At 47.0% G+C, this 17,465-nt stretch overlaps 1 pseudogene; it reads left to right on the top strand.

Annotated features, from left to right (window-relative positions):
• LOC102498215 (60S ribosomal protein L15-like) overlaps positions 1-14,198 on the top strand; it is a 29,146-nt pseudogene extending 14,948 nt beyond the window's left edge.
• Positions 14,199-17,465: the final 3,267 nt, after the last annotated feature.

Here is a 17,465-nt window from a genome sequence, read left to right as displayed (position 1 = left end):
TTTTTCCTATGTTTGTCCCTCTGCCCTGTCTCACTCTCCCATTACAATATCCCTGCTATATACAGTTGTCTTCCAGAAGAGTTACTGAAAAAGTGATACATACAAGTAAAGGGAGAGAGGCCACGAGTTCCAACCATCATAGAGCTATTTTTTTTTTAACATAGCTGTAATTTGTGTCTACAATTTAATATCCTGCTTTTTCTACTTACTATATTGCATTTCCTACTGTCATTACTCTATTGTAAAGCATGTAGAAACTATCATCATATGAATTTAGCAAAATTTATTTAACCATTACTCTGTAGCTGGACATTTAGGTTGCTTTCGTTTTTTTTTTTTGCTTTTTTTTTTTTTTACTATTAGAAGTTTTTTGTTGTTATTATTAAATGACATTACAATGCATATGTGCACATAAACCTCTTTTTGACATGTAGGACAGAGTTTTAAGATAGAGTCTCAGAAGTTAAATGATTAGGTTAACAGATATGAATACTTCTAAAAGTTTAAATTCATATTGTCAAATTGCTCCCCAAAGAGGACTGTATTAATGTACACGGCCACAGCAGGAGGTGAGCACTGTGACTTCACAGTGGTATCAGCTGCACTGGTTTGTATCTCACACACTCGTGCTAACTTTTTTCTTCTCCTGTCCTTTCTCCTTTCTTAATTGCCAGGGACACATGTGCTTTCCAGAGAGACAGAGACAGAGGAAAAAACACCCTCCAATGAGCATGGTCATGCCACAATTTCTCCACCTTGTTGGGATTGGGGATGCACACACACACACACACACACACACACACACACGTGGTTTTGCAAGCCACCAGGGCCAAGATTTGAACTGTAATTGGCCATGTGGGATCCAGCTCCCTTAACCACAGGCTATAGGCTAGCTCTTTTTCTTTTATTCATGATAGCTTGTGCACACACACATTGAATTAGAGCAGAGCACCCTCCACAGAGTCTGGGCATGCTGGGATCCCCTTCCTCTAGTCCTCCAGCCTGTCAGATCTTGGCCACACACACGTGCTGTCATGTTCAGGCTGCTCAGCCCAGGGATTCCAATAGTAGCAGCATTGTGGAATCCAGTGTCTCTTGAGTAGTGCATTATCCTTATGACACCCCTTACCCCACTTTTTGTTGCTAACTTAATAGGTAGAAAGTGAGCTTTTTTGTTGTTAGATTTTTGCCATAGGGTATGTGCACTTGCCGGAGAGAAAAAGAGAGAGGGAAAGAAAGAAATCAACTTCTGGGGGATGGCCATGCTGCAGTTCCTTCTCCTTCGTTCTCCTCTTGGGATTTTGGGCAAGCACGCACAGGAACCTGTTATGTTCTACAAGCCTCTGGTCCAGGATTTGAACCATGGAGGCAGTAATGTGGGATCTAGAGCCTTAACCACCATGCCACCTGCTGGCTCCAGTGATCTTGCTTTAAAAAAATAATAAGTAAGGGTTGTTTTTGGCCCAGCTGGTGGCATGGTGGTTAAGGTGACCGGGTCCCACATAATCAACTACATAGTTTGAATCTCAGACACAGTGGCTTTAGAAACACATCAGGCATGGAGCCAGCAGGTGACGTGGTACTTAAAGGTGCTGGACTCTCACAGGGCCAACCACAGTTCGATTCCTGGACCTGGCAGCCTGGTTTCTTGCTTTTCCTCTCTCACTCTCACTCTGTCCCTCTCTGGTCAAATTTAAATAAATAAATAGAGTCAAAATAAAATAAATCTTAAAAAAAAAATTGGCACTGGAAGGTGGTGTGGTGTTAAAGGTGCTGGATTCCCACATGGCCAACCGTGGTTCAAGTCCTGGACCTCGTGGCTTGCTTTCTTGCTTTCCCTTTCTCTCTCTGCCAGTCTCTTTCTGGTCAAATTAAAATAATAATAATAACAATAACAAATGGAATTAATTAAATAAATTTTTTTGAGAGGTTTTCACTATAGGGTGCGTGCGCTTGCCAGACAGACAGAGAGAGACATAGAGACAGAAAGCGAGAAATCACCCCTCAGGGGGGATGGTCACGCCGTAATTCCTTCTCCTCCATTCTCCTCTCGGGATCTTGGGCACGCACGCACACGCACCCAGCGTGAGTTTTAAGCCACCGGGTCCGGGACGCGAACTGTGGTCGACTATGTGGGAGTCCAGCAACATAGCCATTACGCTAACTGCTGGTTCCCAATAAATTTTTTTGAAAAGGTTTTTGCTATAGGACACCTGCACTCGCCAGAAAGACAGAAAGAGACAGAGACACAGAAAGCAAGAACTCACACCCCCAGGGAGAATGGCCATGCCATGACCTGTTCTCCTCTATTCTCCTCTCGGGATCTTGGGCACACATGCACACGTGCCTGGTGTGAGTTTAAGCCACCGGGTCAGAGACTCAAACCGCGGTAGACCACATGGGAGTCCAGTAACATAGCCATTATGCCAACTGCTGGTCCCATAAATATTTCTTAAAAACAAACAAACAAACAAGCATCAGGCATGTGTGTGTCATGCCCAAAATCCCAAGAGAATTATGGAGAAGGGACTGTGGTATGACCATCCCCCTGGGGGAACGCTTTTGCACTTTCTCACTCTTTCTCTCTCTGTTTCTCTCCAGTAAATGCACATGTCTGATGGGAAGTTTAAAAAAAATTATTGGGACCAGCAGTTAGCGTAATGGCTATGTCGCTGGACTCCCATGTAGTTGACTGTGGTTCGCGTCCAGGACCCGGTGGCTTAAAACTCACGCTGGGCATGTGTTCGTGTGCGCCCAAGATCCCGAGAGGAGAACGGAGGAGAAGGGATTGCAGGGTGGCCATCCCCCCTGGGGGGTGATTTCTCTCTGTTTCTCTGTGTCTCTCTGTCTGGCGAGCACACGCACCCTATAGCAAAAACCTATAAAATTTTAAAAAATTATTATTTTTTAAGACAGAGGGTGACTGTGTATGTGTGCGTGAGAGAGAGAAAAAAGAGAGGAAGAGAGCACACCCTGTGGCAGGGTTGGGCATGCCACAATTCTTTTTCCTCCACATATCCATCCTGCCAGGACCCTGAGCAAGTGTGTGTATGCCTGGTGTGTAACCCTCTGGGGCTGGGACTTGAACCCTGGTGAGCCACATGAGATCTAGCTTCCTTTGCACAGTGCTTAACCAGCGGGCCACATGGTTGGCCCTTGTTTTTTTATGTGAAGTTTATAATGAGGTTTATCATACATTCAGAAAAGTGAATGAGTCATAAGTGGATTTTCACAAAGCCAACACCCATGAGGAGCACTAATATCAAGAGACAGCATATGACCAGACCCTGAGAAGCCACTTCCCTGGTCTCTTCCCTCCCCTCCATCCCCCGGAATGGAATCACTATTCTGACTTCTCATACCATCGCTCAGATGTGGAAAGTGGTATTATCATTTTCATTTCCTGGATTACTAGAGAAGCTAACCATTTTTCTACGTCTTACCCAATGGTTTCTGTTTCCTCTTTTGTACATTTACTTTTTGAGATCTTTGTCCAGGAAATGGTTGATTCTTAAGCAATCTAATGTTGAGTTTGGCTAAAGTTGGAGTATAGTCAGCATGACATTGTTCAAAAATGGAGAAGTGTGTTGGACAAGTGTGTGTGTGTGTGTGTGGGGGGGGTGTGCGTCCATGATCTCTCGGTGACAGGACTCCTCTTATGCTTCTCTACTGCAAAGCAAGATGGCACCTCTCTAGGTCACACCTGGCACGGATAACTTTTTGGTAATAGAGTTGAGTCTTTTAAATAGACTCAGCTGCTCTTTCGGTGTCTATGAGAATTACAGAAATAGGTCACTGAACCTTTTTAAAAATAGAACCGACACATTTGAGGAAAGCATTTTTCTGCTGAGATAGCACACAGTACAAGATGAATTATCACTGGGGTAGATGAATTCAGATGTTTGACATTGAAATTCACATATATGTATGTTAATGTGTGTATTTATATATGAATTGTGCATGCGTATCTCGCCAGAGGGCACATATGCTCGCCAGACTGACAGAGAGCCAGAAAGAGAAAGGAGCCCCTGATGGAGTATGGTAGTGCCACAGTCCCTTCTCCGCCACTTCTCCATCCTGCGAGGATTTAGGCGTGCAGGCATATGTTTTCTAAGCTGCCGGGGCTGGGCTTTGAACAACTTAGCCCTGTGGGAGCTGACACCCTTAACTACAGGGCCCTGGGGCCAGCCCAATACATATTCTTTCTTTATTTTATTTTTAAAATTTCCCTAGATGGGGGCCAGCCGGTGGCTTGAAGATTAAGGTGCTGGACTCACATCGCTGACTGTGGTTCAAGTCCTAGACGTGGTGGCTTGCTTCCTCACTTTTCCTCACTCTCTCTGTCTCTCTCGAGTGCACGTGTCCTATAGCAAATTTTAAAATCATCATAATCATCATCATCATAAATAAAATCAAATCATTTCTTTTAAAAAATTTTTCTAGAGGGTATGTGTGCTTGACAGAGTGAGACAGAGACAGAGAGAGAGGAAGAAGTCACCTCCTAATGGGGCATGATCATATCACGAACCTGTCTCCTCTATTTCCCCATCCTGTGGGGCTTTGGGGCACACATGCACACATGCCCAGTGTGTTTTTCAAGCCATCAGGGCTGAGATTCAAACCACGTGATCAGTCATGTGGGATCCAGCTGCCTTAACCACCAGGCCATGGGGCCAGTTAATATACGGTCTTAACGTTAATGACTCACACGAAACACAGTGTCTTCCATAAGACCTCTAGACATCGTTACCTATACAGCCGACGTAAAACTTCCCACTTCTGTCATAATATGGGTTCTTCCATATCATCACCTGTGCTCAGTATTTGCTCCCTCACCAGAGCCAAGGTCTCCTATCACGCTAGATGTGCTTTCTCCCCTCTTTCGTTACTACACAGCCCACCAGCTCACCCTGGATGGCCACCCATCCCACCTAACAGACTAGGACAAGGTTATTTCACCACCTAGGAGCAGCTGCATTCCAGCTCTTCCAAGGTCTCGATTAATTTCTGGCAAGCCAGCCCCAGCAGCCTTTGCCCTCAGCTCCCCAAAAACTCTCTGGGGCCCAGGTCTGCTCTGCATGGGTCCTTTTCAGCCAGCTCCTGAGCCATCTTCTCTCTTGCTCCAGCTCCTCCCCACACCCCACCGTAACTGCAGTCTTCAGAAGCACAAGAGCCTTGCATCCTCTCAGGGGATTCCCAAGGAACTGCCTACACCTCCATACTTGGGCTCCAGTACTGAGATGAGCGAGTCTGCTGGCTGGGAAAGCAGAGCCTCAGGATGCTGTGGGAGGACACTTGGATTCAGCCTCAAGAATGGTAGAAGACACACAGGGACTTGGCTGTCCCGGGAATGGGAGGTGAATGGGAGCAGAGCTGGGGTGGGGCAGCCTGTGTTTTAGGCAGGGCTGGCAGTGGGGAGAAAGGTACAGGGCTGTTGCTTTATAGGTATAAAGAGACAGGGCTGCTACTACCCAGGTGCAGAAAGGTGCAGGGCTGTCCCTACCCAAGTACAGAGGTGTATAGGGTCATTACTAGCCAGGTAGCCAAGCAATGGCCTTGGGAAGAAGGGGAATAGGTAGGGATGGGGGCGAGGGGACAGGTGCAAGACATCCTTCAGAAGTAGAACATGCCTGGGACCAGCAGTTAGCATAATGGCTGTGTCGCTGGACTCCCATGTAGTCGACCACGGTTTGAGTCCCCGATCCGGTGGCTTAAACTCATGCTGGGCATGTGTGCATGCGTGCCCAAGATCCCGAGAGGAGAATGAAGGAGAAGGGATTGTGGCCTGGCCATCCCCCCTGGGGGGTGGTTTCTCACTCTTTATCTCTCTTTCTTTCTGTCTGTCTGGCAAGCGCACATATCCTATAGCAAAAACCTCTCCAAAAAAAAAAAAATAAATAAATAAGTAGAGCACGCCTGATGACTTGATGACTTAAACGATGGCACTGAAGAATAAGCAAGAGTCGAAGATGCTGATGTGGCACTTTTTTCTTTCTTTCTTTTTTAAGAATTATTTTATTTAAATTAATTAATTTATTTATTTTCAATTTGACCAGAGTGAGAGAGAAGGAGAGGAAAAGTGAGAAAGCAAGCTGCCAGGTCCAGGATTCGAACCATGGTTGGCCGTGTGGGAGTCCAGTGGCCCTACCCACTACGCCACCTGCAGGCCCTGCTGATGTGGCACTTTCTAATGAGAACATGGTTCCTTTTACACTGCACACATCCCTTCCATCAGTCTGTGTTGAGCACTCACTTTGCATCAGATACTGTTGTAGGTCTGTGGTTAACATCTCAGTTACTGCCCAAAGGGTGCTCTCATTCATTTGGGCGGTGGGGTGGGATGGGGTGGGGGAACAAGCATTGTGGACAAGAAACAAATAAGCAAATAATAAGACTACTCCCAGGTGATAAATTCTCTTGAGAAGTCATTCAGGCTGGGGGCATTGCCTGATCCCAGAGTTCTTTTCTCAAGAAATGATGCTGGAGCTAAAACCGGAATGATAAGAAAGATTCTGTCAGGGGAAGAGCCTGGCCAAGAACATTCTAGGCAAATAAAAGAACCTTTGCAAAAGGCCCCAAGGTAGGACAACTTTGGCATGGAGAAAAGACCACTGTGGCAAAACAGGAGGAGTTCTTCAAGACTAACTTATGTTCTGACCTATTTGCTGGGCTGCCATGAGAGCCAAACTAACTTAGAGTTTCAGTTTTGGTTTTTAGACACGGCTGGCTCTTCTCACAACTCCCCTTTCTCTCTAGACTGGCTATAGCAAGAAGTGCGACTAGTGGCCGTAAGAATTCATCTGGGGCCTGGGAAAGGACCAGTTCAATTCTTTCAGAAACTGAAGGGGGACAGGGCTCTGGAGCTGGTCTGACTCCTTATTTCAAAACTGTGGTTTTTAACCACATTTGAGAGAAGAACTTTGTTAGCAATCTCATGCAGGCCATGGATGACGCTCACCTACGTAATTCTGCACATAACCTCAGGGGCCTGGTGAACCTAGGAAAGCTCATCTCCTAGGGTTTCTACTTGAGCAGTCCTCTTCAAGCTAGTCCATTATCTCATTAAGACTGTGTCCTCAGTCTCTCGTTAAGAGAAGATACATGGAAAAGCCAACTTACAAAAAGCAAATCAACCTATAAATGCAAGTTCTTATAACATGCCATCTTTCAATGAGATGTACCCGGATATGACAAACTGTAGCCATGAAGTAGTAAGAACGCACTTGCAAAGTGCTTTGTACTTGGCAGGGCATATATTTTATCCCATTGACATCCTAAGCACGTGGGCAGGGAAGGCATTGTTCTCCCACTTTACGAACAAACTGAGGAATAGAAGGCTAAGCAGCATGTACCCAACAACAGGGCCAGTGGACACTAGAATCAGAACCAAGGTGTGTTCACACCCAGGCCTAGGCTGGCTGAAACGCAAATGTCAGGGCAGTGCCATTTTGCTTCCCTGTGGCTTCACTCCTCCATCGCCTTACCCCAGGGCCTGGAGAAGTTGCAAAGGCAACCTTGCCCCTGCCCTCCCCCCCGCGCGCACACACACACACACACACACACACACACACACACACACACACTTGGTCCACATCAGCCTCTGAGTGGAAAATAGAAACACGGAGGAAATGCTGTTTTCTAAGACAGGAGGGAAAGCCCAGAGCCTGCCCCTGGACCCAGAAGCCAAGGTTGTGTCAATGAAGCGAAGCTTCTTACTAGGACTTCCTCTTGGCCAATTACTCCCAACTGGTCATTTCCTTTTTCTTTTGAGGACTCACAGCATTTCCTCCTCCAGCAGAAATAAACCTGGGGGGCGCCACCTAGTGGCCCAGACCAGAAGGACCGTCACTCATCTCCCCCGCCACCCTTCTACCCAGGCTCCATGTAACCTACCTTGCTGATTACAAAACTGGACCCTACCACCCATATCATCCACCTGGGCGAACTCCAAGTGGGTCAGTAATCGAAATGTAAAAAATTAAACCACACAAATGTTAGAAGAAATCTAGGTGATTTATTTATATCTTGGTGTAGATAAAGTCTTTCTATGATTCACAGCCCAGGTGTGAACTAAGAGCTGCTCTGGGTACCCGTTCCACCAGCTGAGAGAGGTGATGTGGGTAGCTTCCTTTTACCCTCATGTGACGTCTGCCTTTCCCAGTAACAGCTAAGTGTCTGTCCCCAAACCGGGCTCCTTGGCTTAGGGGAGGGTTGTGGAACTCCAGGGAGGGAAAGAAATAAGAAAACCATCCATCTGGCTGGTCTCACTATGATTGAGGTCTCACTGCTGTGCCTCAGAAAACGGAGACACTTGAGATATCAAAGGACATGGAAGCCCAGCTGAAGCCCAGCCCAAATCCCAAATAAATGCTTTCTAATAAAAAAAGAAAATATCCAGATGCAATATAAGAAAATATTAATAAATTCAACAATATTCAAAAGCACTTTCTGCATGGCAAAAAAAAATCCCCAAAAACCAAAAACCAAACCTAGCACACTGTGAGATTGATTCCATTCGCAGGTTAATCTTTAATAGTAGGACTATAAGGAATATTTAACTACTGAGGGGAGAATGGAGGAGAAGGGATTACGGCCTGACCATCTCCCCTGGGGGGGGGGGAATTTCTTGCTTTCTGTCTTTCTATCTCTATAGTGAGCACACATACCCTACAGCAAAAATCTCTCTCTCTAAAAAACTCTCTCTCTCTCTTTATATATATATATAGATGAACAGACAGTTCACACACACATGTATAGGATCTGATGTTTGGTTTAGAAAATACAGTCGGTGGGACTGTAGTGGTGTAATGGTTACATCCCTGGACTCCCACGTATTCTACCGCAGTTCCAGTTTCAGACCCTGCAGTTTAAAACTCATACCGGGTGTGTGTGCGTGCATGCCCAAAAACCCAAGAGGAGATTAGAGGAGAAGGGATTGTAGTGTGGCCCTTCTAGGGGGTGATGTCTCGCTTTCTATCTCTCTGTCTTGCTCTGTCTCTCTGACGAGTGCATGCACCCTATAGCAAAAACCTCTTTAAAACAAACAAACAAACAAACAAAAAAACCTGTTTCACTGGTAAGTAAATAGAAGGAAGCTATAGACCCTAACTTTTTCCTGTGACCCTTTTCCTGCCTGCTCCCAGAAGGATTAGAGGAAGCCAGGATGCGGGGTCAGGCCTAGCAATGGGGCCTACCTCTTAGAAGGGAGGTGCTGATGGCAAGGAGTGAAGTTCATCTGTCACCTATTGTCACCATCTCCTTATCCAGCCTCTGTCCCCAAGAACCTAACTGCCACCATCCCACCACACAACACACTCAAAACTGCAGGGGCTCCTATTCTCTAAGCCACATATTTCTGTAATGCATTCATTTTCCTTTTGCCACAAGTGTAAATTACTTTTTCTTTCTTTCTTTTTTTTGGGGGGTGGGGGGAGAGGTTTTTGCTATAGGGCACGTGCGCTCACCAGACAGAGAGAGACAGAGAGACAGAAAGCAAGACATCACCCCCCAGGGGGATGGCCACGCCGCAATCCCTTCTCCTCCATTCTCCTCTCGGGATCTTGGGCACGCACGCACACACACGCCTGGCGTGAATTTTAAGCCACTGGGTCCAGGACGCGAACCGCGGTTGACTACATGGGAGTCCAGCGACATAGCCATTACGCTAACTGCTGGTCCCAAGTGTAAATTACTTTTGTAATCAGAAAAAAGAAAACCCAAAAGGAGAGAACCTCCAAACACCCACTTCCCACACCCATCTAGATTTATCTTCCTAAAGAGATTTATTGACTTCCTGCTACACTGTCCCCCTATAATCCCTGCCATCTTGAGTCTCCTCTGCTCCCTCCCCATTTCTGGGTTGTCAGAAAGTCAGAGTGAGAAGGAGGGGGCGTCCCACTGGCCTCAAACCTTTGCTGGGGGAAGCGGAGGGCCCTGCCCACACCAGCCTTGGGCTGAAAACCTCTAGTTCCCAGTCCCTGCGGGCACTTCAGGCCCCATGGCTGGGACCATGACAAGGCAGCGGGCCCCCTCCTTGTCTGGGCCTCGGGCCCCCAGTGGGTGTGCGCAGGCAGAAGGAAGCCTCTTGCCTCATTCCAAATCATTTTTCTAAGAACAAAAACTATGTACAAATGAATATTTCCATCTTTATTTCAAATTCTAGGTTTCAACTGCAATATTAATGCTACTCCACAGTGTAATTTACTTGTAATAATATATCATTATTTCTATTTTACAGTTCTCTTCTTAAAGTAGTAAAGCAAATGTTTAAAACAGCACAAATCCGCAGCCCCACAATTCTCCATTCAGGCTCAGAATTTGTGCTCTCCTTTTCAGAATTGCATATAATTGAAAACAATGAAAACCCCCGATGTGCTAAATGCTCTAGTCATTAAAGCATTTTTTTACTTTGGAATAAAAGACCGTTCTTGTGGTTGTGGTTATTACTTATTTATTTATTTTTAGAAACCCCAAACATGCTGGCTTCCTGTTCCCAGACTGACATCTGCTGGGGATGTGGGGCCGACCAGCTTTCCCCGGTAGGCCCGCAGCCGGCTGCCACTCCCCGCGCCATAGGGGGTGGGGGGGGGCAGAGGACAACCCAGGAGTTAGGGCCAAACCAGTCAGGCCTGTGTGCTGGCCCAGATCCAGGTCCAGGTTCAGCAACCAATCCCCAAGTTTTCTCCCCCTTGCAGCTGAGCTAACGACCCAGACTGGCAGTGGCACGGCACAGGGTCCCGGATTTGGTGGCTCAGGAAGGGACTAATGGCTAGCTGAGAGCTGCTTGGGTACAAAAGCGGGCTCAGGATGGGTGTGCTGTGTGGGCTGTCGCTCAGATGCAGCCAGGTTTGCGGACTGAGAGAGGCCAGCCCTACTTCCTTGCACTCTGGAGGGCGGCTCCATGCGCATCTTTCGCATGGAGGGACCTTCATCTCTGGTAGAACAGCTGGGTGCTTAGGCAGCCCTGGAGGTACTCAGGAGGTTCCCTCCACCACACAGGTCCCAGTCCCACTGTCTTCACGCTGAACGACGAGGAGCCAAGCTTCCCTTCGTCCTAGAACGTGGACGCTCTGCCTATGCCCGAAGTATAGGAAGCCTGGGTCTCTCGCTCCTCCACTCTCCCCCTCCCCAGACATTTAAACCTCGGAGGGAATAGTTGGGTGGGGACATGAGGTCGGGTAGTGAAGGGCTCCTATTCTCTCTCCTGGAAATGTCCTCCAGCTCTAGGTCCCTATTAATCTCTGGGAAAGGATGGCATTCAGACCTCTGAGTCTCTGGCACTGAGTTCTGGGCACATACTCCGTCCAGTCCCTTGTGGGACATTTTGGTGAGATGCCTTTGGCCTGCTCAAGGTCAACATCCTGCCCCAGCCAGCCCCAGCACCCTTTCCAACACACGCACTCAGGAGGCCTGGAATCCTGCGGCTCTGAACCCCCGGTCCCTCCGGGTCTGTCCCCTTCTCTGCAGTCATCCTGCCAGACCGCCACACTTTCTCTTCACCTTTCCAATCTCTGCCCTCAGGCCAGACTGCTCACCCTACCCTACCCCCACCCCCAGCACCCCAAACAATATTCTAAAAGCATCCCCCAAACCCAGGTAAACACCTCTAAGGAAATCTCGTTGCCACAGAAAAAGCCCAATCCCTTGGCCTGGTGTCTAGAGAGAGCATGGCCTAGCCCTGCCCAGTCAGAGTTTCTTAAAGCCAGGGAGCCTGCCTTGGTGCCCAGGAAGACCATCGACAAATTTAAGGTGGGATGAAGAAGAGCCATTAAGGATGGAATCACTCAGTGAGAAAGTGATTCTTTGATGGAGAGTTGACGGTGGTTTTTTTGTTTATTTGTTTTTCGTCTTTTTAATAAACCTAATGTTAGAATAGCATTATATTTATGGGGAAGCTCAAGAACATCTCAGAACTCCTGTATTCCCCTCACCCAGTTTCCCCTTGGTTAACGTTGCTGTGGAGGCCTCGGGCACCGCCCTGACACCCGAGAGTCCTCCATTCACAAGGCGGCACCTCTGCAGCCAGCTGGGGACGGGAGCTGGACTCCGATCACATCATTTGTCTGCAATAAGTGCATTTCTGTTACCTTCCAGTTTCAGCAAATGATTCTACTCGTCCACATTCTAAAATGCAAAAGTCCCTGAAAAGTGAGTGGTTTTTTTGGTAAGTTTGGAGCCCAAGCTCATTTAAGACAAGCTATATATAGTCTTCATCCTACTTGGTGTAAATATTCATACATTTCTCTGAGAAACACTCATTGATTCTTTCGCCCTCTGGGGGTGTAAACTAATGTGGAGTATATGCACTGTATCACTTTTCTAAATCAGAAAAACATTTGAATTCCAAAACACATCTGGCACTGTGAGCTTTCCATTTACGATTGTGATATAATCTAAGTACAAGAGCAAGCTATTTAAAGAAAAACAGTATGTTCTAAGTACAGATGACCTCTATTTTTAAATTTCTCTTTCACTGTTTTATTTTTTTAATAAGACCAGGTCTCGCCACGTCATGATCTTCCTGCCTCAGACTGCCAGCTGGGACAATGGCACACACTGCCGCGTCCAGCTCTGTTTTTCACCCAGACCAGCTTCAGGCTCTGATGCTCCTGCCTCAGGCTCCCCAGTTGCTGGGATTATGGGGGCATGCCACTTTTCCTGACCTTTAGGTTAGACCAGGAATGGAAACCAGGCCTCCCATGTGGTCCCGGCCTACAGAGAGCACAATGCCTTAGCAGCATGTGCTACCATAACTGAACCTCTCCTTCACTTTTTTTACCCTTCATATAAACACAAAAACAATGAGCACCTAAAACAAAACAAGGAACTGCCTTGCCTTGGGAATCTAGACCAAATGCCTCAGCTGGTATTCATTGGCGCCCTCGCTTCTCCAGCCCCGGCCAACACATCATGCGTGGTCATGCCTTCAGGCCTCTCCACAGTTTCTTCTCCCACCTTGAAATGCTTTTCGCTACTTCTTCCCCTGACAAATGCCTGGTCCTTCTTTCAAACTCAGTTCGGATGCCACCTCCGGCAGGGAGTTTTTTCTGGTTGCATCTAGTCTTGATTAGGTTGTTGCTCTGTATCCTATATTCTGCACACATTACAGTGGGTGAGGAAAGGGTTTGACCCCTCACTCTGCCCCTTTTTAGGTGGGTGAATTGGGTCACCTAATTATGGTCCCAGAGTTCGATTATCAGGAATAGTAACAGTAGCTGTTTTTAATTGAATTCATGCACTAGCTAAGTGTTTTGCATATGTAAATTCACTTAATCCTCACAACCCTAGGAAACAGCTGCATCTTCACTTAATAGATGTGGAAACTGAGGCCTAGGGAGTGTAATTCCCTTTCCAAAGGTCACAGTACAGAGGGACAGCCAGGATTTCTGTCCCCATCCCTCCTGCTCCTCAACGCAGGGCAGCCAGGATCCACCCCACGGGTTAGCAGAATGAAAGAACCCAGGCGAGTGTGGCGCCTGCTCCTGCCCACACCTGCACCCAGCACCCCTGACTCCAGACTCTGCTCGCATTTTCTTTATTTGCTTCTGAGGACAGCTCAGCGGGGACCTGCGGCCCTGTTGGGGCTGCTCCTCTGCTTTTTCGTTTCCTCAATGGAATCTTCTCGCCTGGCCCTCCCCGGTGGGGCCTGCCCACAGCACTTGAAACTGTAATCAGTATTTACAACGTCAGCCTCTCCCTCTGAGCTCAGGAGAAAGAAATGTAGCTGACTCACATTTGTCTTTCATCTACACCCTGAGCCAAAAGGGCTTGGTAAACATGAGAAGTGATGAAATAAGTGTGTGGAGAAATGGATGAATGGATGGATGGATGGATGGATGGATGGACCAACAAGAAATAGACACATTTTGTTTTTAGAATTTCTAGCACATTTAACATACCATGGCTAAAGATGAGTGAAAAATAACATTATCCAGATAACTCTCTCTTCTACCAGATGTTCAGAGACTGAAGAAAAAGGAATGAGAGGAAACAGCGCCCGCACTGCATTACACTGTGTCTGCGTTTCTTGTGAAATAACGTGGTAGTGACATTCAACCCTTATGATCCTCACTTGGGATGGGGCCTGGGAAAGGAGTAATTGGCACTCATGATAAAATTAAAACCTATTAGCTGGCACTGGCTACGATGGGCATTGGAGGCTGGATGGTGGCCGAGTGGTAAAACGTGATGTTCTGTGAGGCTCACCCACACGGAAAGGTTCTGGGTTGATATCCAGAGCCCCACCCCACCCCACTCCCCCAAGTATGCTGGGCATGCACGAGCCCAGAATCCAGGACCCCATTGGGATGTGCTCTCTCTCTGTCAGTCTCTCTCTCTGTCTTACAAAAAATTGGACAGCGTAGTTACATTTATAAGCAAATCTGAGAAAGAGCCTAAATGGCAGCAAACAGCTGCAGCGTGTGAGCAGCACTGAAAGGTGCCAGGCCGCACGAGGCTGGGTGTGATGACGGCCACACTTCCGCACTGGGAAGTAGCTCCTTATGGGAAAATGACATGATGGCCAAGTACGATCCAAGATGACAGTCTGCATTTCGATGATCGCAAAAGTATGAACTGTCACTGACATTCAGGTTACTAGATTGCGATTGTGTTTTTTCTTCTTTTAAATTTGGCAGTAGAAGGATAACATATTCATTAGTGAATACAGGTTTTAAAGGAAAAATGTCTAATTATGAGATAAGAAGAAATGATTGTGCTAGAGTATAAACCAGCCCTAGAGCTCGGATATGGAGCCTTAGGCACCACTACTTAATGTGTAAGTTATTTATCTCCTCACCTACAATTAGCATTTAGTAATTTGTTGATTTTATCAAGCCCTAGGATCTGTCATGATAGTTGCCATTAATGTTGTCACCAAAGGCTACACTATGTGAAGAAACAATTTAGAAATGACTTGCCTATGGCAAGCCCATTTAATTGGTTTTGAATTTATTTTAGTCTGGTGGAGGTTTCGCATTTTGATCACACTTCTAAATCAATGCTTTACTTTTCCAAGGGATTTTATGATGCTCTCAGAGCCTCATACTACCACAGCAGGGATCAGAAAGCACTTCTGCAACATTTCTGTTGTGGGAACACAAGCGCAAAGAGGCAGAGAAAGAGGCAACCTTGTAGGAAAGTTTCCAGAAAGTCACCAGGAACAGCAACCTCTCCACGAGCCCCCTAGGACTCAAGTTACTTCAAGCCAACCGAGATCTCAAGCCTGCCCCCACCTCCACCCCCAAGGGCAGATAGAGGCTGCAGATGGTGGTGCTTCCCAAGCGCCCCACTGTCTGACAGCAGACTGTGGGCCCCTGGCCATCCTGGGCCCCTCCTAGCAGGTCTCTGGATAGGCCACAGGAGAAGAGAAGCCACTGGCAAAGTTTCCCTGGTCTGTGCTCCGCAAAACTGGTCGAAGGCCAAACGGGTGTGATGGAGTGGAAGGTGTTGAGATAGGAGCTGCTTCACCCATCTCTCCTAATTTCCATACCTTTCTTCTCCATGTAAACAGATGGAGGGGACAGTGTTCATTTCCTTAGGACTGAAAGCAAAACAAACAGGGCCAGGTCATGGCTTAGCAGTTACTCAACTGGATCCACGTGGGAAAGGTCCTGGGTCTGCATGCCAGGACCTGGTGGTGTGGGCTGGCTGAGGCTGGGGGTGGATCTCTGAGCAAGGACTCCGTTGGGGATACCTCTCTCTCTCTCTCCTTCTCTCTCATGAAATTAATAAGTAAACAAACAAACAAAAATAACCCAGGGCCAGCTGGCATCATGGTAATTAAGGTGGTTGGATTCCACATGCCAACTACACGGTTCGAGTCCTGAACGGATGGCTTGAAAAACAAGTCAGGCGCATGTGTGCATGCTCGAAATCCCAAGAGGAGAATGGAGATGAAGGGATTAGCTGTGGCCATACCCCTTGGAAGTGGTTTCTTGGTTACCCTCTCTTTTTCTCTCTTAGGTGAGCATACGTTTTGCCAGCCCTGTAAGCAAAACTAAATAGTATTAATAACCCAGCATTTCTGGCTTTCACTATTCAAAAGTGAAGTGCTCAGGAGAATTCACTTGATTCTCAGGCAAAGACAGGTGAATGGAGAAGAATTTACCCCAGCCAGGAAGTGGGTTTTGAGGAGGGGAAAGAATTAAGGGGAAGAGAGAAAGAGAGTGAGTAGAGATGGGGAGGAAAAGCAGAACGGAATAGGGCATAGGAGGCAGAACCCGGATGAGAAGAATGAGGGAAGAGACAGGAAAGGAGAGAGCCAGTCTGTGACTCCACAGAGCCTCGGCCCCAACCTCCAAGTAAAGCACCAGGGAGGTGGCAGAGAGAGAATGGCAAGGTTAGCTAGAAACAGGGCTGGCAATTTAACCACTTTCAAGAGTTAGGCGGAATTGGTAAATCAAGCCTGAGAGGCAACAGGACGAGACGTTGGAGCTGGAAAGAGGGCATCCTGTTAGAAAGACAAGGATTCCTTTACCTTGAGAGTCTCAGTCCTCAGCAAGTCCTCAGACCCAGCAAGGCCCGTAGACAGCGATCGGGGTGTCTGAGCAGTTCCTGGGTGGACCAATGAATGACAACCAGAACAGTATCCTGGAACTTTGGTACAAGCTGGGGTGGGGTGGGTTAGAGAATTCCAGGAAAGAGGAAGGTTATGAGTTTTTTCTCTCACTAATTTAGAGGAATGTGACTCAGAATCAGAAGTTAAATACCTTCTTGTACACTTGAGTCTGTGGACTAAGAATTATACCCGTGAGATATGTTAGGAAAATGCTTATTTCACAAAGTTAAATTAAAACAAAGTTTCATGCTAGAACTTCGCAGAATTTTTTTTTTTTAGTAACTTTCGCCAGAAAGTGCATGTGCTAGCCTGAGAAAGACTGAGGGGTGGAGGAGGATGATCAACCCCTTTCCCCCCATGAAGGATAGTCACACCACAATCCCTTCTCCTCCATGTCTTCAGGGATTTGGGATATGCACATACACACAACAAGAGTGTTTTTCAGGGCGCAGGGTCTGGGATTCAACTGCAGAGTTGGTCACGTGGGATCCAGCTACCTTAACCATAGCCACTGGCTGACCTCTCAGAAATTTTAATATGCTAAAATACCATTTTGGATCTCAGAGAAGAGGATTCAATGGATTGCCTGTGTGTTGATCAATGATTAATAACCAGCACAGAGATTAAGGCAGAGATTACAACTCCTGACTCGTGGCATGGCTAATTTTCATGCTGTAAATACTCTGAAGGGCCGCTCCAGCTCCAGAGTTCCTGTTGTTCTACAATTAATTCCCTGATCCCAACTCTAGCTCTTTCACGTCGCAACATGTGGCGATCCAGAGGGCTCTCCACAGTAAGCTTCTTGCATGCAAATGTGTTTTGGAGATGACTCCCAAATCACTCGACCTGCGACTTGTCCTGTTAGCACTGTGCTACCAGTATAATTAAGAGAATCAGCTACAGATGG

Source organism: Tupaia chinensis, unplaced genomic scaffold, assembly GCF_000334495.1.
Source record: "Tupaia chinensis unplaced genomic scaffold, TupChi_1.0 Scaffold000314_1, whole genome shotgun sequence".
NCBI classification, from domain to species: domain Eukaryota; kingdom Metazoa; phylum Chordata; class Mammalia; order Scandentia; family Tupaiidae; genus Tupaia; species Tupaia belangeri.
The sequence above is the reverse complement of the archived record's forward strand: the minus strand, read 5'-3'. Positions and strand labels throughout refer to the sequence as shown.